Below are 24,064 nucleotides of genomic sequence, written 5' to 3'. Positions count from 1 at the left end.
TTAACAGTTCCCTCCCTTGGGTACTATACATCTTCTCTCGAATATGGGCAAACCCAAAGTTAAGGTTCGCCATGGCCGCAAATTCGCCGGTCCACTCTGTAGCTTGTCTATAGGGGGCGCCAGGCGCCGACCTACTGCCTTGCTCAAGTAAGTGCTTTAGATGTTAGTGTTTTTTCATGGAAACTATCACCCGCAGGGATTTATTGTTTCGATGTAAACTCTGTAATAGCACCTTGGCGGCGGTGCAGGGCTCCACTAGCCGTATTGCACATGTCCCATGTGATGGCTGTTACAGCTTGGCCTCACACAGTCACAATCATATCTGACATACTGCACTAGCTGTAGGCAGTGCAACAGAACAGATAGTGGTGCTTCTGGGCTTGTCAATCATGCACCCTTTTTCCCTATCAGAAGTTAATGTTCCCCTGTGGTTATGTACCCTTGCCCCATGTGATTCCTTAATTGTGCTCCAGACTTATGCACATACCCTCACTGACCCTTCCTCTTCTCAGCTTGTGTCCCTGCCTCCTCAGCTGCCTACCTCCTCGTGCCTCTACAGTGGCAACCTGCTTCTGTCCCTCCTGAGCCTCACAGGTAGCGGTCACTGGTTTTGTAGTCTCTGTCGAAGGCCCATACTCATTCTGTGGCTCTCCAGACAGTGGTCAGGGATGGGAAATGTGGCCTCCATGGTGGGAGATGTGGTCACTTGTGCAGATGTGGCCTGAAGTAGGAGATGTGTGACGCAGATGAGGGAGGAGTGGTCTGTGTGGGTATAAATGGTTCGTGGTGGGAAGTGTGGGGAGTGGAAAATGTAAAACGTGGCATGTTTTGCGGCAGAGATGCGGTCTGTGGTAGAGAAGTCTATGGTGACATACTTGGACTTGGTCTATATTGTAAGTATTATCTGTTGTGGCGATGTCATCTATAGTGATGTTGTAAGTTGTTTATTGTGATTTGGTATTATGAGATCTATATTGTAAATGTGGTTAGTGGTAGTGGTGTGATCAGATGTGGTCTGTGGTGGACGTGTGGTCCATGGTGGTGTGGTTTATGGTGGAGATGCTGGGTATGGTGATGTGGCTGGATGTGGTCTACAGTGGAGATACGGTCTATGGAGATGCAGTCAGATGTGGTTTATAGTGGAGATGGGGGTCTATGTGTAAATGTGGCCTATGATAGACATGTGGTTTATGTTGATGTGGTCCATGGTCAGATGTGGCCTGTGGTGGATGTGTGGTCCATGGTGATGCGGTTTATGGTGGAGAAGCCACATATGCCAATGTGGTCATTGGTGGACATGTGGTCCATGGTAATGTGGTCTGTGGTGGACGTGTGGTCCATGGTGATGTGATTTATGGTGGAGATGTTGGGTATGGTAATGTGGTTGGATGTGGTGTATGGTGGAGATTTGGTCTATGGTAATTTGGTCTGTGGTGGGCGTCTGGTCCATGGCGATGTGGTTTATGGTGGAGAAGCCACGTATGGCGATGTGGTTGGATGTGGTCTGTGTTGGACATGTGGTCCATGGTAATTTGGTCTGTGGTGGGCGTGTGGTCCATGGCGATGTGGTTTATGGTGGAGAAGCCACGTATGGCGATGTGGTTGGATGTGGTCTGTAGTGGAAATGTGGTCCATGGTAATGTGATCTGTGGTGGACGTGTGGTCCATGGTGATGTGGTTTGTGGTGGAAATGTCAGGTATGGTGATGTGGTTGGAGGTGGTCTACAGTGGAGATATGGTCTATGGAGATGCAGTCAGATGTGGTTTATGGTGGAGATGGGGTCCATGGTGCAGATGTGGCTGAGACAGGAGATGTAGCCTATGGGAGAGCAGATGAAGCCCGAGGGGAGGGATATGCATCTATTGGTGGGTGTTTGGGTGGCTTGTGGATTGTAGGGCATTTTACAAACAAAGCAGATAGTATACTATATTTTGGTTTGTTGGTAACAAGATTTTTTGCTATTTATGTTGTAAAATGCACAATTTAAGTCCATTTTTGAAAACGCTTTGTCCCCCTTAGAGCTCAGGCTCGCATGTACAGCTGCTCTCAGACTTCTGCCCCAGTGCTTCTACTCTCCACAAGCTGCCGCTGCACATCCGGGGGAAGGATGCCTTCTGAGCAAGTCTGGCCTTCAGCAGGGGCGAGCTGGGCCCAGGGCACCACTATTCTGAGGGGCTTACGGAGCTGTGTGCATTAAGTTTATGACAACACCAGCGCCTTCCCATCGTGGTCCAGTCTTGTCCCTGCCTGGTCATTTCCTGCTGATTTGCCAGTTTAAAGTGTTTTTAGTCCTTCATTATCATACAGCAGGCGATCACCCCTTCCCCCCTCCCTTCACCGTCTGACCCCTGCTGACACACATCAACGAGCCATCACCTGCGTGATGCAGCTAAGCTAAGGGTCATTTAGGTGAGCTGAGGTGGTCTGGGGATGTTTGTGCTCAGGCGCCAGTCGCTGCTCGTCCAGGTGCTGACCTGTGAACACAGGTGGACCTCCTGCTGCCTCATTTAATTCACAACCATCACAACCCTCTGTCAGGTGGATGGATGTCCTGTGGTGGCGGCCTGCAGCTGACGGCCGTACATCTTCTGCCTCCGGGGCTCGGGGAGTGCGTAAACTGAGTGCACTGGGCCAGTAGCGGCTGCTGCTAGGTGGGGGGGACAATAATAAAAATAAAAAAAAAGCCTACCTTCTGCCTCATTGTTCCGCCTCTCCCGCCGCCTCGATTCTTCTTGCCTCCTCTCTCCCCCCACTCAATTGGCCTGAGCATGCAGAAATGCCGCTATGGGGGGAATGGAAGCCTGCGCTTGTCTCCACCTGGATGTGTAGCACAGTCTTGCGGAGAGTTGTAAGTGCGCATGTCAATTTGGCCAGCCTCAGACAGCCAGCAAAACGGACATGCACACTTAGAAGTGCACGTACTACTCCTCCTCCATGGTGGTGTGGGGATGGCTGGCCCCGCCCCTATCCTCACTAAGCAGAAAACTAAAGTGATAATAAAATATTTTTATTAATGCTTTATTTTTCTGCTTTCAGCAGCGGGAGGACGCTCCTCTGCCATAGCGGAGGGGGCGCCCCTGGATGGGGTGCCGGTGGCGGTTCAGGCTGGCTCTAGTTCTAAGGCGCATCAGCGGGGCCCAGAAACTGGGCGCCCTGGCGCTAGTTGTGGCTGTGCGTCAGAGTGTGCGCCCCGCTTCCTTAGCGACAGCCTGCTCGCTCTGTGCTGCCTGGTGCACACTTTGTGAGGAAGGAAACCGTCCAGGTTATCACATTGCACAAACACAGACTTTCAAATGGGCTGAACGCAGAAGAAACCGCGCACTTGGTATGCAGCAGGCGCGACTCATTGGCCTCGGGCTGGTTCTAAAGGGCCATCGCGGGGCGCCCTGTGCTGACGCCCTACCCGCACCCCCGGACCCGGGCGGGACGCAGCGCTCGGGATGTGAAGGCAGGATGCAGATTCTCTCACATTCCCAGAGTGCGGGCTGGACCCCGGCCAGGCTCTGCTCCCAGAAGCCCGAACAGGAACTGGGCGGCGGGTGGCACCGGTCCACGGGAGGGCTGCCAGGAGGCCTTGGCACCGCGTCTGCCCGGACGGGAAACGCAGCAGAACAAAAACACGGGGACTGAGCCAGGGACGAAAGCGAATCACAAGAGCGTACTTTGGGATTTAATCACAAATACGCGTTTTATCTCCCGGTGTGCGCCCCAGGTTATGTGAGCACCCTAAAATCGATCAAAAGGCAAACATGTACACTGAAGAACAGACACACAACACCCGATGGCACACTCCAGACAGAAAGCCACACCCAGCACTCAGGGCACCACCAGGTGTGTGGGCAGAGCCTCCGCCCGTTACACAACAGCGGGTGCCTGGAGTTGTGATCCCAGACACCTCACATCATTCCCACAGAACAGGGTTGGACAACCCTAAAGTTAGATCCCCCCGCTCTGACACTGCACAGGTGTGCTGCAGGTCGCGGGGGCTTACACGCATACAAGCGACCCCCCACTGAGTGCAGACTCGGCCTCCTGTCTATCTGGGCGCTGAGGCCCATTTTGGTTTCCAGTAGTGTCCTCCCAGGCCTACAGTTACAGCAACACACCCCACCAGGGTACCCCACACACCAGCACTCAAAGGAGCGTGTGGGGCAGAGTAACTGACGTATAGCTAGCCCCGCACACATACTGGTCGCCTGTCACACCCCCGCAGCACACGCCACAAGGAAATGGCACCAACGGGTCTCCAGATAACAGAAATACCACCACAAACCCCTAACAGACGTGTCACCCACACATCTCCAACTAAAAGAAATATCACCCGCACGTGTCCAGAAATCCATTGCTGTTATCTCCCACCACAGGCTAAAGGGTGCCATTGCCGTCAGATTCCGCACACAGACACCACCACACACCTGCAGATTAATCAATAACACTTGGAACACAACATCCGAAACACAGCATATTACACTGTAGCACAGCACCACAAGAGCTGTAGCACAGCATCACAAGACCTGCAGCACAGCACCACAAGACCGGTAATACAGCACCTCAAGATCTGTAACACAGCACCACAAGACCAGTTGCACAGCACCTCAAGACCAGTAATACAGCATCACTAGACCTGTAGCACAGCACCACAATACCTGTTGCAAAGCACCACTAGACCGGTAATACAGCACCTCAAGACCTGTTGCACAGCACCAAAAGACCTTTAACACAGCATCACAAGACCTGTAATACAGCACCACAAGACCTGTAATACAGCACCACAAGACCTGTAATACAGCACCACAAGACGTGTAGCACAGCACCACAAGACCTCCATCACAGCATCACTAGACCTCCATCACAGCATCACAAGACCTGTTGCACAGCATCACAAGACCTGTTGCACAGCATCACAAGACCTGTTGCACAGCACCACAAGACCTGTTGCACGGCACCACAAGACCTGTTGCACGGCACCACAAGACCTGTTGCACGGCACCGCAAGACCTGTTGCACGGCACCGCAAGACCTGTTGCACGGCACCGCAAGACCTGTTGCACGGCACCGCAAGACCTGTTGCACGGCACCGCAAGACCTGTTGCACGGCACCGCAAGACCTGTTGCACGGCACCGCAAGACCTGTTGCACGGCACCGCAAGACCTGTTGCACGGCACCGCAAGACCTGTTGCACGGCACCGCAAGACCTGTTGCACGGCACCGCAAGACCTGTTGCACGGCACCGCAAGACCGGTAATACAGCACCACAAGACCTGTAGCACAGCACCACAAGACCTGTAGCACAGCACCACAAGACCTGTAGCACAGCACCACAAGACCTGTAGCACAGCACCACAAGACCTGTAGCACAGCACCACAAGACCTGTAGCACAGCACCACAAGACCTGTAGCACAGCACCACAAGACCTGTAACACAGCACCACAAGACCTGTAGCACAGCACCACAAGACCTGGAGCACGCCAACACAAGACCTGGAGCACGCCACCACAAGACCTGGAGCACGCCACCACAAGACCTGGAGCACAGCACCACAGGACCTGGAGCACAGCACCACAGGACCTGTAGCTCACCATACCCAGTTGGATAAGACTCCAGGCTGTGGTGGACACCTCGAAGCCCTGTTGGGAGGTCACTCTGACTGCAGAAAGCGCCGCAAGGCCACCGGAAGATGAGTGTGCGCTGTGCAGATGGCACTGACACAACAGGATGGTTATTTGCAGAAGAGGGTGGGCACCTGCAAGGCTCAGGACAGGCGGAACATGGGAAATGCTCATTTTACAAGCACTTGTGAGGAGCCGGCGGGCTCAAGGCGCTTAAGATGCTTCTCGTGCAGGAACGGGGGTGATGTCATCTCCGCGAGGCCCAGAGGCCTGGTTGTCACTGGGGAGGAAGAGTGTGGGGGGGGGGTGCAAAGGGTGGGGGGTCGGAAGAGGGAAAAGGAGGGGGGCCGAAGAGGGAAAGGGAGGAGGTCGCAAGAGGGGAGGGAGTGAGGGTGTGGGGGGAGCCACGCATGAAACATGCCCTTCTCAGGGGCGCAGTGAGGGGGCCTCCTCAAGTCTGGTGGGGGGTGAGGTCAAACCTCCAAGGAAACAAGCCCTTCACCTGGGTGTTGCATTTACAAACCAGTGCTTTCAGGGGAGGCGGCAGGAATGCATCAACCGTAGTGCGCCAAGACTACAGGTCCCAGCATGCATCTGGCTCTTAAACCAAGCCCCTTGGCGACAGGAGTCCTCGGTGTAACCTTGAGTTCGAGGCTTCTAACAGTAGCTAGAAGGAGGAAAATAATGTAAAAACAAGTTTTTTTAAACTGAGGCCCACCCATGTCAGCTCCAGCCCCACCCCGATGGTAGGGGTGGACAGAGCCGGCACAACTGGACAAGGCTCACACAGGTGTATTGTATATGTCAGGCGTGCTTTTATATAGCGCTTACACGTCTTCGTGGGAGCTTCCTAGCGCAGAACGCGAACCGAGACCCCCCCCCCGGGCCTGGCAGGGGTGGCAGAGGAAGGCCGATCACATCACGGCCTCTATGAACCTCGTGCCCAAGGATGGGACTTAGGAGCTTCTCTGAACACAGCTCCAGAGCGCAGCTGCGGCGTCGAGGCGCTACAGAGGGAGGCGCTCGGGGATTTAACACATCTGCGACCATCAGATTTTGTCGAGTAAGTGGCAAGCAGGCCTCGGGTGCTGCCGAGATAGGAGGCGCTTGTTTGCCTAGAGAAGGAGGTCTGGGAGGGGCTCAGTTCAGCATCAGGGCAGCAGAAACCACATTCGGTCAACCATAGCGCTTGAACGCGAAGTGACCCTGTGTTAGCCGACTTACCCTTCAAGTTACACAGGCTTGACTGGGACCTCTCACATTGTTTGTCCAGTGTACTCGTGGTTTGGTAGTCGGAACACGTTTGCACCGCTCTGGGCCCTTCACCCTGTTTGAGGAGTCCCTTCAGTGCCCCCCGCGCCTGCGTGGCTCAAGAACCCCAGTTCACTCGCAGCTTGGAGGGGACACTCTGGACAGTCAATTTAACTGACCCAGAGCTCTGGGGGTCAGGGCATTCCAGGGCTGGGCTCTAGTCAACGGACCAGTATCAACCATCAGAAAGGGACAGAAGCCTAGCTACAATCAGTGCAGCAGGTGCAGTGGCACCAAGGTCCAGAGTCTAGAGGGGCCCGTTGAACCCTGACAAGTCTGAAGGTTGCTATCCCAACCGCAGTGAAAGGGGCCACTCCCCCTGCTCGCACCAGGACCCAAGGTGTCCTTGCTACACTACTGGGGTGGGGGGCTCCCCTGAAGTCACAGGGGCCGTGGAAACTCCCAATGCGCACACACAGCTAGCGGAGAAGAGGTGTTCAGCAGGCGCGTGGCGAGGGTGTGGTATGTAGCTGCTGGTGGATTTTGGGGAGACTGAAGGGCGGAGGGGTACTGCAGTCGTTTACAGACCTATAGTTTTAACGCTAAAACCGCACACACATATGTAAATCGGATAAAACATTTAATTATCACATCACACAGGGTGTACATTTGTCATCCTATTAAAATCTTTGTTTCCATCACACTTGAGAAGCACAAAAAATGTTCGTATTTATGCTTTCCTAATAGCTGGTATATTTTGAAACATATGTGCAGTTTATTTACAGGTACTTACATGTTGTGTTTTAAAAAAATGACATGCAACAGCCTTTATTTCCACACTCCCTGTACCCCAGGAATATTTCTAGAGTAAGTCCACTACATGTTTTAAATTAACCAGGGGAGTCGAAGACTTATAAACCAGGAGTGGCGCAGACATCAACGTTTCGATCTCTAATGTCACTCGTACCGTAGAGCATCTTCAGGGCCACGTTTCTTAGGGAGTTTGTTTTGTTCCCCAAGGAAACACTTCTATTCAATCTCCCTATCAAGCATATGGTCCTGGGACCAGCACTCACAGAGGTTCTCTTTAGAGCACAAAGCCAGTGGCTAGATTGGTGGCACATCCCTGGGCGCTGATTTTGCGTCTAACTATTCCAACTTACTTTTGACCACTTTGTTTTTTGCCCAGGAAACACTTCTATTCAAAGTGGTGAACAAATTATTTTGAATAGCTAGGTGCAAAATCAGTCCCCAGAGATGTACCACCGATCTAGCAACTGAATTTGTGGGGTAAAGAGAAGCTTTGTAAGTGCTGGTTGACCCCTCAAACTCAGTGCCAAATGCATAACGTAGACAACAAACATATTGTCTGTTCTAAGCATTGTTAAAGAGGAATAACAGTGCAGTTGACTTCCCAGTTCTATTTAAGGTGTAGAAGCGGAGCGGAAAGCAGAGTAGGAAGTGATCAGCGATATCCAACAATGCATTTGGCTTCTACCAAATACGTACTATTTTCAATGTGCTGATTAACGCAGCTGGTAAGTTCCATTCTAAGCACAAAAATGTGTTCACCTTACATCGAGATTGAGAGATTAATCCTGCACGATGTACTACTGGACTCTTTCCGTCTCTCTCTCCTTGGACGATGGAATGTGTAGAAGCAAAGGGACCATCAGTAGCGAGATGAGAATATCAGCGCTGGCCAGTGATCATCAATGCTAGGAGTATAGAAGGAAACCGATGACAATGACAAGATGGTGGCCTGAGATTGGCATGAAAGATATCCAAACCTAGTGCCAGACCCCATGATGGGCAGTGACTGAGAACAATAGCTTGAGTGCCATAAAAGGCTCAGCTCCTAAGAGTCGAGGGTCTCCTTGTCCGTGACATTAATTCTGAGTAAAGCAGAGAGAGAGTTCCAGCTTCCCGACCATAGATCCTTGTATTAGGAAATTATTTTTGTGGGGGGGAGGGGGTCATTTGATTCATTGTGGACCGCTCTCTTTCACAGAATAACAAAGTAGTTTACTCACCAGGGATCTGCTAAGTGTGGTGAAAGTCATGAATGACAGGAGGCCCGGATGAACTAATCGTCACACTCCTCTCTTTACAGCTTAGAAGTAAGTTTATTTTTAATGTTACTTAATAATCAATTATTCATGTAGAATAACAATAGAACATCCACAAATGTGCATACATTTGTCCCACTGAAGTAAGATAGCCACAGAACCAATACATGAATTCATATTTTCTTGCAATTCAAATAAAAAATAGCTATTGCTTGGTGAGATAAACAATGATGGGAATGTACATTATATTTTCTGCCACAAGATTTGTGACGGGCTATGAGCGAGCTTACACTGTGGCAATGATGTGCAGGATATTTCTCTGCTGGGCACATTCTTTCAAACTAGTGTAATACTCGTCTTTTATAATTTTCAATCATCCTCTTTCTTTTTATGGGGTGATGCTGGTGGCTCCTTTTAGCAGACCATTCAGAAAGCTCCTGCTACGCCCCATTGCAATTTATATGTTTTGGGTAGTGTGTTGGCCAGTACATTTGGGCTAGGATCTTGGGCTTTCTGGTAACAAGAGTTGAGAAGTTGCCAACAGATGAAGGGTCAATGAGCATTTAACTCCTCAGAGTCCATCAGACGCGTGCTGCCGTGCGGGACCCTCTGAGTGGGGTCACTGCCTCTCGTTTGATGCATTCATGGGTCACGAAGGATGAGTGCTTGGAGGCAGAGGTACTCCTGTCACCACTCTTAGACGCTTGGCATAAGTGGATGATGGTATGACGGGTGGCCATTCCGCTCTGCCTTACTATCCTCTCTTGTTTAACCATAATGGAGCTAATCTGCCAACCCCACCACACGTAAGACCGAAACTTATATACCGGCAGCCTGGCTGCATCTCACAGAAACATACAAAGCGCCTACACTCGGCTGGGGTCAGAGGCAACTGCTTCTTAAGTGCTGTACACAACCAAGGACCGCCTACATCAACCACTGCCTGAACTTTCACACAATGTTGAGAAGTTTACTCACACACCACATCCACTGAAGCAGAAATGGAGAACGTGCATTCTCCGACATCACAGAAAAGACCTGGAATAGAGTCCCCATGCAGCTCTGTACCATCCCCTCGCTTCCAGATTTCTGAGGGGCACTCAAGACCTGGCTGTTTGAATGAGCCTGCGGGGACTGCAAGCATGTAGAACCCCTATTGGGTGAAGGTTTTACAGCTTTATGACATGAAAAAAGAGATTCATTTTATGTGTAATGGTACATTATTCCATATCTGCCGACCAGGATTGTGCGATGAACAGCTTCCAAGTGAGAACATTTCACTTGTGGAGCCAAAAGGACCAGCTACAATTCAGTTTGCAGAGTTTTTAATGGATTTTGGGGGAAACATTAAGCCAGGATAGATTTTCCATATTTCTCAGAGTTTTAAATAGAACTTTTTCCTGTACTGGGAGCGGTGGAATTCAATTCTGGCCTAAGAGACATGATCATATGTTTGCAGTTTGGAACAAAAAGAACAGATGCTGGACGGAATGCTGAACAATTGAAACATTCACCCCCAGTCTGTTAAAATGAAAATGCAAGCTGTCTCCCCCCTGAGTCCATGACGTCATCTCACACAGACCTCTGATCATGGAAGGAGCCGCGGCATTTGTTTACTGTAATGGATTCAGTCACATACAGATCAGGAATACATTTTCATATTGTATTATTATTGTATTGCTGCATTTGTATAGTGCTTCAAGCCACTGACCAGCCCCGAATCTACTGCAATCGGTTCCTAGGGGGGCCTCAGAAGAGTGTGGTTGGAAGGATGTGGACCACAGCATGTAGGAGATGTTGGTGAGGGTGTGCGAGGCTTAATAAACATGCTGCAAACATAGTGTGTGTGCATTACGATGCATTCACATGAAGTGCTCTGGATAGTGAAAGTATATATATATATTTATATATGCACAGGTTCACTGAAAAAAATAATGGTTACTGGGACATCATAGATAGGTTCATGTTTACTCGCACAAAACCAGAGAAATTCAGCCATCATAGTTAGAGTTATCTCAAGTAACCATAACTCGTGCCCTAAGGTAACTATAACTCGCACCCTCGCCATGCACAGTTTTCTCATCAATAATCTTACTGCAAATATTAGTGATATTTTCAATGGTGTCATAGAACATGTCACGAGTACTGTTATATCTGGGCAATCAGAAGTCTTGTATATCTCTGGTAAGAAGTACATTGTCGGGGTGGTAGGTTGTTCATTGACAATAAACTTATACTCCTCAGATATCAGAATAGATCAAAATGTTGTATTTACAAACTCACACAACAGGACAGACTCATGAAAATATCATGGTGACATGTTTTGTTGTAGTATACGCATATGACCGGGCTAGTCTTTGCAAATGTAGTTTTCTTTTTAAAATGTTGCCTTCCTGATGATATAATCAAGATGAGGTATAACTGTTCTTTTTTAAAACAAAAAATTGGACTACCTCTCCCATTATGCCTCTTAAAAGGCAAGTTTGAGAATGATATATATTAAAAAAAAAAAAAGAAAAAAAAAAAAAAAAAAAAAAAGAGTCTTTCCTGCCCTGAGAAAGACCCTGGGCGGTCGAAACGTGTTGGTGGAGCGATTATGAGAATTAAACATATACTTCTATACTGGATGGTTCACTGAGTGAGACGTTTTTACACGTACACACAAACATTCACACACACACTCACTGAAAAAAACAAAAGGTTTAAGTGACAACGTTCTAAATTAAATTAAAAAAAAACACAAAAAGTCACCAATTCTAGTTACCGCATGTACGTGTAACTCGCGTCCTAAAGTAACTATAAGTTGCACCCTCGCCAGGCACAGTGTTGTCATCAATGACGCCATTTCAAATGTTGCAGTGATGTTATCTATTATGTCACTGAACAAGTCATGAGTGATGTAATATCCAGGGTAATTAGCAGTGCATGGTGAAGGCACGAATGATAGTTACGTTAGGGCACAAGCTATAGTTATTGCAATAACTAGAACTGGTGAACATCAGTGTTTTCTTTAGTTTAAAATGTTACATTGTCACTGAAATTGTCACCTAACTGTAACATCACTTTTTCAGTGAATTTCTAGGGAATTATTTACTATTAAGTAATATTTTATTACTATACGTAAACCCAACCCCGCTAGAATCCCTGAAATCCAACCGTCCAGATATAAAAGTGTTTACGAAGGAGCAGTGATTAATAAATGAGCCCCATGATCCTTATTTAATATTCTCCATATTTAAATAATTTACTGCGAGTGTCCCAGCGCCCACTGAGATATCCATATATTATCATTTTAAGGAATCCAGCCCTTCTCCCCGAGCCTTTCCAGGCCCCGGGAACCCCCATACCCCAGGTCATGATGTATTTTTTTTTTTTTTTTTAGTAAGGGAAGGGGGCGCAGAGCCCCCCTCCCTGAGCTACTAGTGACCCTGTGGACCTTATCACCCGGGGCCTGCTTTTAAAAATGAAGGGGAGCAGAGTGGCAGTCCCACTCCCCAAGTCTTGCAAAGGCCCGGGACCCCATCCCCAGGGCCAAGAGGGCTAATGGTGGGTGTTGCGGTGCCCACCCAGTGCACTTTCAAAAAACTGCATTGGGGGCAATGGGTTGGGGGGGGGAGGGGGGCAGAGTACCCCGGCCAAGTTCCCAGCCAGCACCATACTAAGTGCTGGTAAGAATCAGCAACTTTTGGTTGCTCCGCCCAGCGGGAGCAGCTGTTTTCACTGCTCCCGCCAGGCAGGAGCAAAGTGGCACTGCCCACCCAGGAGAGTGAAGGCAGGGATGCGGGCTGGTAGGTATGGGTAGGCAGGGATTTTATATTGTTGTGACAACTGTATTTTCAACATATTTGTTATTTCATTACGGTATACCTGAAAATTGCCGGGTAGAAAGGCATATGAAAAACACCGTAGCTTATGTTGACCAGCTAATGATAAAAGTTATTAACCTGATAGTTTATGACGACAAGTTAAAAGAAAGCCATTTGGCACGAGAAATTGATTGTGAAAAACATATGTTAAAGTCAATAGGCATGGAAAAGTGGATTGTTATTTCTTTATATTAAAACCTACAGATGGATTTGTTTTGCATGAAATGTCAGATACCATAGTGGGGAATGTTTCTGTGTCGGTACAGCATATCAGAAACATCTGGGGGAGAAGACTTGCTCTGAAGTAATCCTTGCTAGAATCCCTTCTGAGCTGTCTGCCAGAATCTTGTAATAAAATAATCATTAAATAATATATGCGTCCACATATACAAATGAATATCCACAGAGATTCACAAAGGGCCTTTGGGTCAGCTCTGTTCTGCCACTGGTCTGTTTGAGCGCGATTTACTCTCTGGCTCATCCTTGACAGCGACTGCACTGGTAATGGTTCATCCACCTCAGTCACCGGACCCACTGCCCTGTGAATAACAGCATTTTACGATCACGTGTGCGCATCCACATGACTGTGCTTCAGTGTCAGGTCTAGTTGGGCTAGTATTTCAGTTTTCAGTTTTCTCCTTTGATAGCTCCTTTTTCATTACTTAGCTTCTCTTTTTACTTTACTTCTTTAAAAGATACCAGAGTTCTCCAGGCAGCGCTAACGGATCGCTTGCGTGCCGCTTATGTGACCTGCAGTCACCGCATCCCATGTGGGCACTTCCTTTAAACCAGGATGCCATTAAGGAATGCTGTCTCCATAGTGTATCTTGTTTTTTTACCATTCCAAGATGGCCAACCGGTTAGCTCTAAACACAAAAGCCATGCTGAAACATTAAAACAATGATGAACTATTTACAAGAGCTTCGTAACCTGCACAGGCACTGCTATGTGTGGTTTTATTGTTTATTCACATGCGGCCATCTTCAGCCGGCAGGGTGTTTTCTTTTTTCTATTTGTGTTCTTTTAATTTTTCGTGTATACATTGAGCGTGTGTTTTGTTGCAATAGTGCCAGGTGGGGAATGCAAGAATAAGTCAGTGGATAGACGAATGAGTGCAAATATGAATGATAGAGTACTGAGCTCTTAGACCCATCAATTAATCAAAAGGCACTTTCATTCATAATCCAGACCACTTAGTATTGCCAGTGCTTAATCCACGGATCACTTAAGGCCAAGTGACACCTGGCCAGTCAAACCAGACCTAGCAAGCATGTAGAAATGCCAATAAGTCTGACTTTAAAGGAATGTTGTATGGTAACCTAACGCATTACAAGTAAATAGCATGGAAGCAAAGACCTGTAGAACAAGACTATTGAAGGTTAAAAGGTCAGATGACACCTGAACTTTCAAGCTAGATTTAAACATTCATGTATGTTAGTGGCTGCCCTCCAGCCATCTGTGCTGCTGCCAGAGAAAACACCATCAATTTTCTAGTTATATAAGACACTTTAATTGCATACATTGTCATGTCTACCTCAAAATGTTGAAGTTCAGGCAGCAGTGTAAAGAAGCACAATGGTCACAGCTATGTGAAAGGCAGGCACTTGTTTTGTGGAAGCACACAACTTCTGCCCAATCAAAATATGTACTTCTGGCTCCCAACAGCCACTCTCTAGTGATACTCAAGTATTTGTGTGGCGACACCTCCGCTGTCGAACCAGACCACAAAATCTTGGGTCCAAAATGTGCCGCTGTCTGTAGACTTAGACAGCCACCGTGAGATCCCAAGCCACGAGAGGGGTGGACACAGGACATGCAAGCCTGGCAGGCAGGAACAAGCCATGCTACAGGAAACAAGGTAAGTAGTGGGGTGTGGCCGGTACAAGCCTGTTCAGTAGTCCAAAATATTCAAACAAACACCAGGCTGTGTGAGGTTTTAAAGAAAACAGAAATATACAAAGTGAAATGTATCTGCCAGCAGCCACACCCAACCTGATGACAACTGGATTCATACTCAGAAGAGAAGCTGTGTCACTGACCCGTAGGAGCACCCTGGTGACACGTAAAGCCAGCCAAATAAACAAGTACAAACGTGCACAACAGTGTGACGTCATGTTTGAAGCACACACAAGCTGGTGTTGAGAGGACACAGTACAGTGTTGTGCTGGGGAGTTTACTGACTGACTTATTAATGGTGGGTACCACTGGAAAAACCTCATGTACAAGGCACCATGGTGCTTACGCTACACGTTCTGCTTTATCTCCATCCTCTCCACTGGTACCGGGACCCAACGAGGAGCCTGCAGCCGCAGTACAAGTGACGGGGTTGAGACCTGTCTCCAGCCTCACCTCTGTACTGGACAGTTTGGAGGGGCCCAGGCACGCAGAGAGGTAGGAATCTCATTTCTACCCAAAGCAATAATGTCTAGTTCACCGTCCGGTAATTTTCATAATTCTGGGCCCAATTTAGATCTTGGCGGAGTGAATACTCTGTTACAATCATGACAGACATTTAGTAAACCTTATTACGATTGTCATAGGATAGAATGGGATTGTAATACAGCAGACGGAATATCCACCATGCTTGTGGCCCTCTGTTTCTCCATCCCTTGTCCTGGTACTTATACATTACAGGAGCCTCCATCCCCCGAGACCAGCCCTCTCTGCTCAAGCATATCTTTCTCCTTCCTGTCCGACCAGTCTCTTTCATACAAGTAAAGGGAGCCAACGCCCAGAACTCATCCTTTCTTATGAAGCTCACCGCCTCACAAAGATGATTTGAGACAGAATGTAAGTACAAATTCAATCTCAAAAATTGGAAACATGAATGGGTGACCCAGGTGGTTGCTGCACAAGTATCAGAAATAGAGGACCACCCGCATCAGCCCATGAACCGGCAACCCGACAAGTGGATGGGCTCGGATGCTACCAGTAAGTTCTCGACAAACCTAAGAATATGATAACAATGACTCCCTAGGTCCAAGCACACTTAGTGGGCAATAATGATCTGGAACCCCATTGTGCCGAACCAAAAGTCACAAAAGCAAATCACAACAGGTAAATGTGATGCTCGGAGAAGATATTTGTACAGCTCCAGTAGGTTCACCTGTGCTTCCAGCTCTGATACTGGATTGGGACTTACGCCAGGAATAATTATTTCTTGATTCTTATGAAAGTCTGAATTTACTTAGGAATAAAATCACGGCCTAATCAAAGAAGAAATCCATCTTCAAAGATATTCAAACAAGGAGCAGCACATCTTAATGCATTCAGTCCCCCGGACGTCTCGCTGTGGCATTGCTCAAGCGAATGACAATGTCAAAAATGTCTTTATTTAGAGGTTCGAAAGGTGGATTCGTGAGTGCTGACAAAGCCTCAGGACCCAAGAAAGAACTCATTTTTGTACTTTTGTTTTCATTAGATCAAAACCCTCAAAAATCCTAGACACCCAGTTATGGGTTGACTGTAAAGAACCCCAGGGAACATGATAAGCTTCCATAGCTGCCCATTGCACATTTAAAGTTGTCACTGCCAAATCCTTGTCAAATCCCTTCCAGGGGAATTGTTCAATACGTTTTGGGGGCAAATGCATGAGTGTCATCTGACACTAACAATCATAAGAAACCCAGTAGTCGCTCTAAGACTTCTCGGCTGACTGCCTTCTTGATGCTTCAATGGACAGAGCTAGTGGTAGGGATACACCTCGGTTCATAAGGCCTTTCCTCTCCACCTCAGAGTCAGACTTTGAATGGTCCCTGGCGACGGAGGAGGCTGGCAAATAGGGTCAGGGTCCAGATGAAGAATCCAAGTCTGCTGCACCGACAGTTTCGGCAAACGAGGAAACCACTGCCTCATTGGCCAAACAGAAGGACTGCCGTCACCTCTGCCTCGTCTCTATGATTTTTTTAAAATAAGCTGCAGAATTGAAGGAATCAGAGGAAAAGAAAACAAAATGTTTTTTGGCCACCAACTCAACAATGCATCTGTTCCCAGAGTGAGTGGGTCATGAAACTGAAAAATGGAGGAATAGTGGATGGTGCAACTGGCAAAGAGACCCACTGATGGAACTTCTTGCAACATACCCTGAACCTCTGAAGTGACCTCACAAAATCCATTGAGGAGGGAAATATTCTGCTTGGGTGACCACTGATATATTGCCTTTACTTCGGGTACGCACCGCCTTGAGCGACAGCTGATAGTTCTCTGCCCAAGGCACAATGTGCCACGCACTTTACTCAGAGCTCAGGACCACGTCTCGGAACGACGATTCGGGTACATCATTGTGATTCCTATTAGAGCTGGACCTCCTGTGATGTTCTTTAAACCTGCCAACACAGCCTTTATTTCTCTCCATTTGAAAGAATGGTTCCTTTCTCAGGTTGACCACTGGCCTGGGCTGAACTCACTCCCAGTACTGCCCTCTCTGCACTCCCACCCTTGGTCTGCTTGCATTTGTGGTTACAATATTTAGAGTTGTGAGACACGAAATTCCCCTGGCTTCAGATTGACAGGAGCAACCACCACTGTAGCTGTCTCTTTAAAGTCAATGTTCCAGGAATCACGGTTTTGAGACAGGCTCAAGGCACTTGAGACGAGCATGCAGCATTAAATGAAATAGATATACATTAAAAACAATGAGGTTGAAACCAATATGCAAATTTTCAACCTTAGAGATCAAAACTACCAGAATAATACAAACTATGTCCTCCTAAATTCTCAGCCAGTTGCTGGCTGGGTTTGAGTTTTTCATTGAAACTGATGTAACCTCAGACGAGCTTCTTTCTACTTTTTTGGGTCCCCTACTCCCTGCGCCACTGGATTCAAGCTAACCTGGCTGATGAGGGGTGATACCCTGAAACCGGTCCCAGGATGCTTCTTTCCAGTCCAGGGAGGTCCTGGCCTGGCAGTTCGGGGTGGACTGTTCCCATGGGGAGCTGGGTCAAGACTGATTTGCTTATGGCTGGGTCCAAACTGAGGTGGCGTGGTGGGAAAAAAAAGATTGATTAAACCCAGATCTGCGGGGGGGGGATGTTTCGTTTGCTCAGCATTCCGTCCATCATCTGTTATTTTAGGTTTTGCAGCCAGGGGAGTGACACAGGTTATCTGAGGCTGACTGAGTGTTATTAAAAACTTGAGCAGGGTAAGCCCAGCCTTGCCTTGTTATTTCAGAGGTGAAAACGCCTGTTTCCTGGCACCAGTCAGATAAGCGTGTGTTTCCTTCTAATGTTTCTGATTTGAAAGGCGCAAACTTTTTTTGTTTTTTCTTCTTCTTAGCTGGTGGGAAAAGAAAATACTACAGGGTATGCGTGCAGGGAATACATACGAGGAAAGCCATAAGAAAAAGTATGTTTCTTGAGAGAAAAATCCCCAAGCCATTCTAATTCATATACAGGATTTGTACGCATAGAAAATAAAATCAGCTACAAATATAAGTGTATTTCCAGTGCCATATGCAGGATTCAGGTTCACTTCCGGGTTATGAGGGGATGCCTCAGGGCAAGAGTGACGTGATCCGGAGAGCTCCTACGTATCATTGATGTCATCACGTGGATTGCTATATATGTCAGCAGTGAGGTTACAGTGGAACCATTTGACTGAAAATCACAAAGAAATAACTTTTCCAATGTTCAACTTTCCTTCAAGGAATCATTGTTTCTTAGAGTGATTTATAATAGCATTAAGCTAAACCAATATTACACGTCCCAGAAAGCATTATACTGATAAACCAACACTTAGAATTTGAAACAGGAGTCTTCATGACATCGACCCATTTTTGTCACTAAAAATGAGTTTGCAGTGTTGTGGGCTCCCAGTGGTGTTACAGGTTGAGACTGAAGTACACAGTCGTTGCTGTGCGGATCCCAATACTACATTTGTAGGTCAGTGTTTGAGTAGATTGTCACAGCTGTCAATTAATCAGTAGATTTGTAGAGCGCTACTCGTCACCCGTGAGGGTATCCAGACCCTGGCAGGGTCCAGTTGTGCTGATGCACCCATGTACCGTCCCCTATCCAGTTCCTGGGGAGGTCAGAGGTAACTGGTCAGTTTTCTGGTGATTACCTAGTGTTGACTATTTATGCACACGTGCCTCGGATACTGTTGCACTCAGACTGACTGACAAGTACTCCTGAAGGGCACGGTTGAGCATTTAACGCCTAGTCTAGGAAGAGATGAGAGTTTGGAAATCTGATTCTGAACACAAACACACTCACTATATTTTACTTTCCCGCGAAGGCTAGGTACAAGGCATCCTTACAGAACGTATAAAACTGCAAAAACGCACATAGGGCCTGATTTTGGCAGATGGAATTACTCTGTCAAAAGTGAAGGATAACACGCCCGCCATATTACGATCCCATTATATACTACGGACATCATAATACATAAGCCGGGATATCAGTCATGTCTGTGACAGGGTAACCCATCTGCCAAACTTTAAACAGGCCCTAGACACTTAAACAGAAAGTCCTGCTGCCTTCTGGGAGGGGACTACGACCCTAATCAGTTTAAAGGCATTTACACAGTGAGGTGGTAAAGTATAGAAAAACATGGGTCTCAATCCACAGTGTTATTTTATGTAGATAATATTGTGACACTCATTTTGAAAACTATTTGCAGGTTAGTCAGCCCAGGTCAATATCACAAGTCTCATTTACTTGGCTGATAAATCTACAGGCGTGTTTTATTTTTAAACACTTTATTTCGTTGCTTTGTCAAACTGTTTTTTTGTGGATGTGGGGGGGGGGGTGTTCCATCCCATTCACCCCCACAGCAGATATGCCCCTGCGCCTGGCCTGGCACTACTCTATACCATCCAGCAGGCTCTGGCCCCTTGTAAGGCGTGCCAAGGCAGGGCTGCCACCTTTGCAAGAGATAAATACCAACCATTTGTTGTTGTTTTAAGAGTCTGCAAAGGCCAAACGTGATCCTAAATGCAACTACAGAAGAAGTTGCATATATTCATTTGTAAACTAACTTGTCTGTCTTTGTTCATTTTGATTATCAGTCATGGATCATCAACACAGCCCTAGGACTCGACTAAAAGTGGTTTGTATTTATATTTGCTGTTTGAAGTATGTACAGATAAGGGCTAAAAATATCACTTGGGCATCATTTTACATTTTTTGGTACCAGGTGGGACATTATAATACCATTGGTGCCGGTAGAAAACCAACCAGGTGGCAACATGATGCTGAAGGCACAAGTCTAGGCGCTATCACGACCGGGGATTCCATTTTGCGGTCTTGCATGTGATAACGACTGTCACAGGAAGCAATATTCACCCTGTCAGACTCATCACATGCAGGCATTGCCGGGCAGAAGGAGATGTGGTTAGTGGTTTACTCATCAGCTGCAGAACCGAACTGAGTAGCCGGTCGCACTTGTGTAACCCTCTTCTTTTTTTCTGGGGTATATTCACTTTATCCAACAATAGCTGGGGTCCTGGAACACTGTAAACATCTGCGTAAGGCACTTAACATCGAGAAAGATATTTCCTCACCAGTAGAAACCTTTAACATTTTGATTAAGTTCTACACTGAGGGCGGTATTACACATCGCCTGGGGAGTGTGTGTTCAAAACCTTTGCAGAGACATTGGCGCCTATGTACCAGAAAAAGGTATAGCCACGGCCAGTGGAATTATGTGATTGTGCAGCTGAAGTGTTTTTTGCGTAAGTATGGATTTGCCACATTTACCACATAATCCATTATCTACTACATAATCTGCAGACTTTCACAAACATTTAGTTTTTAGTGCATAGTGTTCCTAAAGTTACTAAAAATGAAGCGACTCGATTGCTGAGCAGTGGAAGACCCTTTGCGAAGGTTGACTGGCCATCTTTCTGGTGCTTATTGTTATATTTGGATGATAAACTGGTACCAATAGTCACAAGCAATGCTGAGACAAAAAGTTTAACAAGCATTTGCAATGCAATCGGTCTCACATCTGCACGACTTAGAGCTATTAGCATTGTAAACTCCTAACCGGACTTTTCTTGCCACACAAATGAAAAGAAAAAGAAATGCAGCACAAACGCACTATGTAAAATGCAGCGCGATCGTGCTAAAATTGAAAACGGAAAAACCAAGCGCGGTAGCGCTATGTAAACCCTAGCGCAATCGCGCTGCGTAGAAAATAAAAAGATAAATGAGTCCCGAAACCATGCTGAAAACATCGAGCCTCGTATGTTTTAGGTAGTTTACCAGTGCTGTGTAGGTGGGCTAAACACTGGAAAAGGCATGATGTATGCATGCCTTTCACAAATGAAAGCAAGTGGATTTTAGAAGGCATGCCCACGAACCAATGAAAGTGACATGGGCATGGTTAGATGCCCAAAGAGAGATTACAACAGGGGACGGAGCACTTTGCTATATGACCATATAATAAAGTAACGCAGTCACAAAATGTGGTGCATTATGTCGCATAATTTGCCTTTTCTTGGTTAATAATTTAGTCAACTCTGCCGCATTATTCCAGTGGCTCCGGGCACAGCTAGCTAGGCTGCTTTCAATAAGAAGGTCGTACAGATGCTTCGCAATATGTGGAAGCCTATGGAGTGAAAACCAACAGCTGTTTACGCAGCAACAGCAGCAGGACTTTCATGATGCTGACACGGAATATCACTTAAGTAAGAATGTTGTCCGAACTTGTATATTCACTCACTTGTGCACCCATGCATCCCTCTCAGTGAGCCAAGCACCCGCTCGAGAGCTCGGTCTGTAACCTCCATGTCGCTCAGGCTCTAAGTGTACATGTTTTGTGATCTCAGACAGTATTCTGGTACACACCACTAAACACTGTCATTTACAGTGCTTAGAAATGAAAGTGTGCTGTGGGGTGCATTACAACACTCTAGTTCAGTGATACTCAAAATACAGCCCGGGGGTCGCATGCGGCCCACTGGTCAGCAGCAGGACTGGGCTGCTGTTTACTCAACTCTGCACAAGGAACTAAAAAGATGGAACACAAAAGGCAAGCCTTGATTTAAACCTTAATTGGAGGTAAAGAAAGGAAGTATCTCCGTTGTCCTGTACTGTGAACACCTTCATTTTTAAAGACATATTGCAGCAAAAGTGTAAAAATATAATGTCTCTTCAAAAATCAATACTATATTTCTATAACATGCAGAGTCGTTTCCACTTAGTACATCAGGTTATATTAGTTCATTAAGAATTATTTACTTTTAGTGATAGTTTTCAAACATAAATTCTGAAACATTAATTCTTCCCCACCCTGACAACAATGCCAGTAGTGAACGAAGAGGTAAGTGGAATACTGAGGTTCATCTTTGCACAAATTCTGCCAGATATTACCTGGCTAACTAGTGTCAAGGAAATAAATCTGGCGATATTGCACTGCTTGTAATCCGTATTAGGGATAGCGCAAAGCTGAGAGTGACCCGAAACCCTTCACGCCCCACTTGCACTAACTCTCACATAGCACTGATCCCTTCAGCACCAACAGGTGGCAGCATGGCAGCCATCACTGCAATAGGGAAGCCTGTGAGGGCACGTGTCTCTGAGAAGCCGGGCCACCTTCCCCAGCAGGGCTGTCGCAGTCCAGCTGGCACACTGCAGCACTGTGCCCAATCCCTGACCCTAAGGAGATCTGAGACCACTCACCTCTCCCCCTTGGGTATCACTGCCCATAGCGGCTCATGGTATTTGTATTGTAGCGTCTTTGCTGCCTAAGAACTTTAGGTCTGTCTGGGGTGTATCTATTCAAGCCTTTATTTATCCACCCTCGTAGCCAGCTATGAGGGTTTTTTTGGTCGTAGCCTACCAGACACCACTGCAGCTGTCTGGTTAGCTAAAGACATCTTGGGATTTTTCAGAAAGTTGACCTAGGAATGCCTCCAGTCTGTTGATTACCATTGCCTTGGTAATCCCACAATCTCTGGATTTCTATTTTCTGGCTTTATTTGCTTTAGGCTCTCCAGATTCAGTTCTTTCCTCATCTTGCCTAAACCTTGTTTTTGCTATCCTTCCACAAACTTTCCTTCTGTAAACAGGCCTGTAAATCTTGGGTTTTCTCTCATCAGGTTCGCTGTGCATTCAAAGACGGAGGTCAAATGTCAGATGCCGTCCTCCAGGGAGCTTATTTATTTTTCTTTCTCCGACTTCAAAGTGAGAGGATTTATGTAACAATCTTGCTAGATAGTGGGGGTGGAAAGAGTTTTTTTTGTAGCACACAAGGTTTAGATGAACTGTGAAATATTTCAGAATATATCAGAATTATGAACAGACAAATTAAGCACATTTTTGTTGGAAACAAAGACCTTAATTTGATCATTTTCCGATGGTGCACGGTATAGTTTTCATTAGTAAAACTGTACGTCTTAGTGGTCATTTCAATTAAAAAATGTGTTGTTTGTAATGGCAGTGCCCTACCACACCATGCATACTCCGCTCTACACCACTCTGCACCACTGCACTCTACTCTGCACAAGCCACGCCTCTTTACAATGCACTGTTTGCCACTCTACTCTAAACCACTGCACTCTACACCACTCCAGTATAGGCCACACCAATGTAATCTGCACAGCTCCACTCTTGGCCACTTTGCAACACTGCACTCTATGCAACTGCATTCTACCCGAATACGCACTTTAGTCTGTGAAACTCAACTCTATTCCCCTGCACTCTATGCTAATCCACTGCACACAACTCCTCTCTACTCCCCACCACTGCACTCTACGTCACTTTACTCTATGCCATTGCACTCTACAATACCTCACTCTACTCTGAAACAATCTACTGCACGCCACTGCACTCTATTCCAATCCACGCCACTCCATGCCACTGCACTCTTCAGAACTCTAGTCTTAGCCACTGCACTCTATTGCAATGCACTCTACACAACTGCACTCTATGCCACTGCGTCACTGTACTCTCTGCCATTGCTCTCTACGCCACTCTAGTCCCTGTACACCACTGGACTGACACTTTAGTCTGCAACATTGTACTCTCTGCCACTGAACTCTCCGCCACTCTAAAGTACTGCACTCTATGGCACTATACTCTGCACTACTGCACTCCAAGCCTCTGCACTCTATGGCACTATACCCTACTCTGCACCACTCTGTTACTCTACACCACTGTCCTCTGCATGACTCAACTGCACGCCACTCCGCACCACTCTAAGCCACTGCACTCTATAATGCACCACTCTAATCTATGCCACCGCATTCTACGTCGGTGCATTGCACACCGCTGAATTCAATGCCACTGCACTCTATGCCACTGTACTCTACACAAGTCTACTC

General features: G+C 47.0%; 1 protein-coding gene across 2 annotated transcripts in view; it reads right to left on the bottom strand.

Moving 5' to 3' along the window:
- The window catches only part of PLD2 (phospholipase D2), a 205,023-nt gene that overhangs the window by 174,080 nt on the left and 6,879 nt on the right, over nt 1-24,064 (bottom strand). The gene's annotated exons all lie outside the window — the stretch shown is intronic.

This window comes from Pleurodeles waltl, chromosome 12, assembly GCF_031143425.1.
Source record: "Pleurodeles waltl isolate 20211129_DDA chromosome 12, aPleWal1.hap1.20221129, whole genome shotgun sequence".
Taxonomy (NCBI): domain Eukaryota; kingdom Metazoa; phylum Chordata; class Amphibia; order Caudata; family Salamandridae; genus Pleurodeles; species Pleurodeles waltl.
Note: the sequence above shows the minus strand (reverse complement) of the source record. Positions and strands in the feature narration are given on the sequence as shown.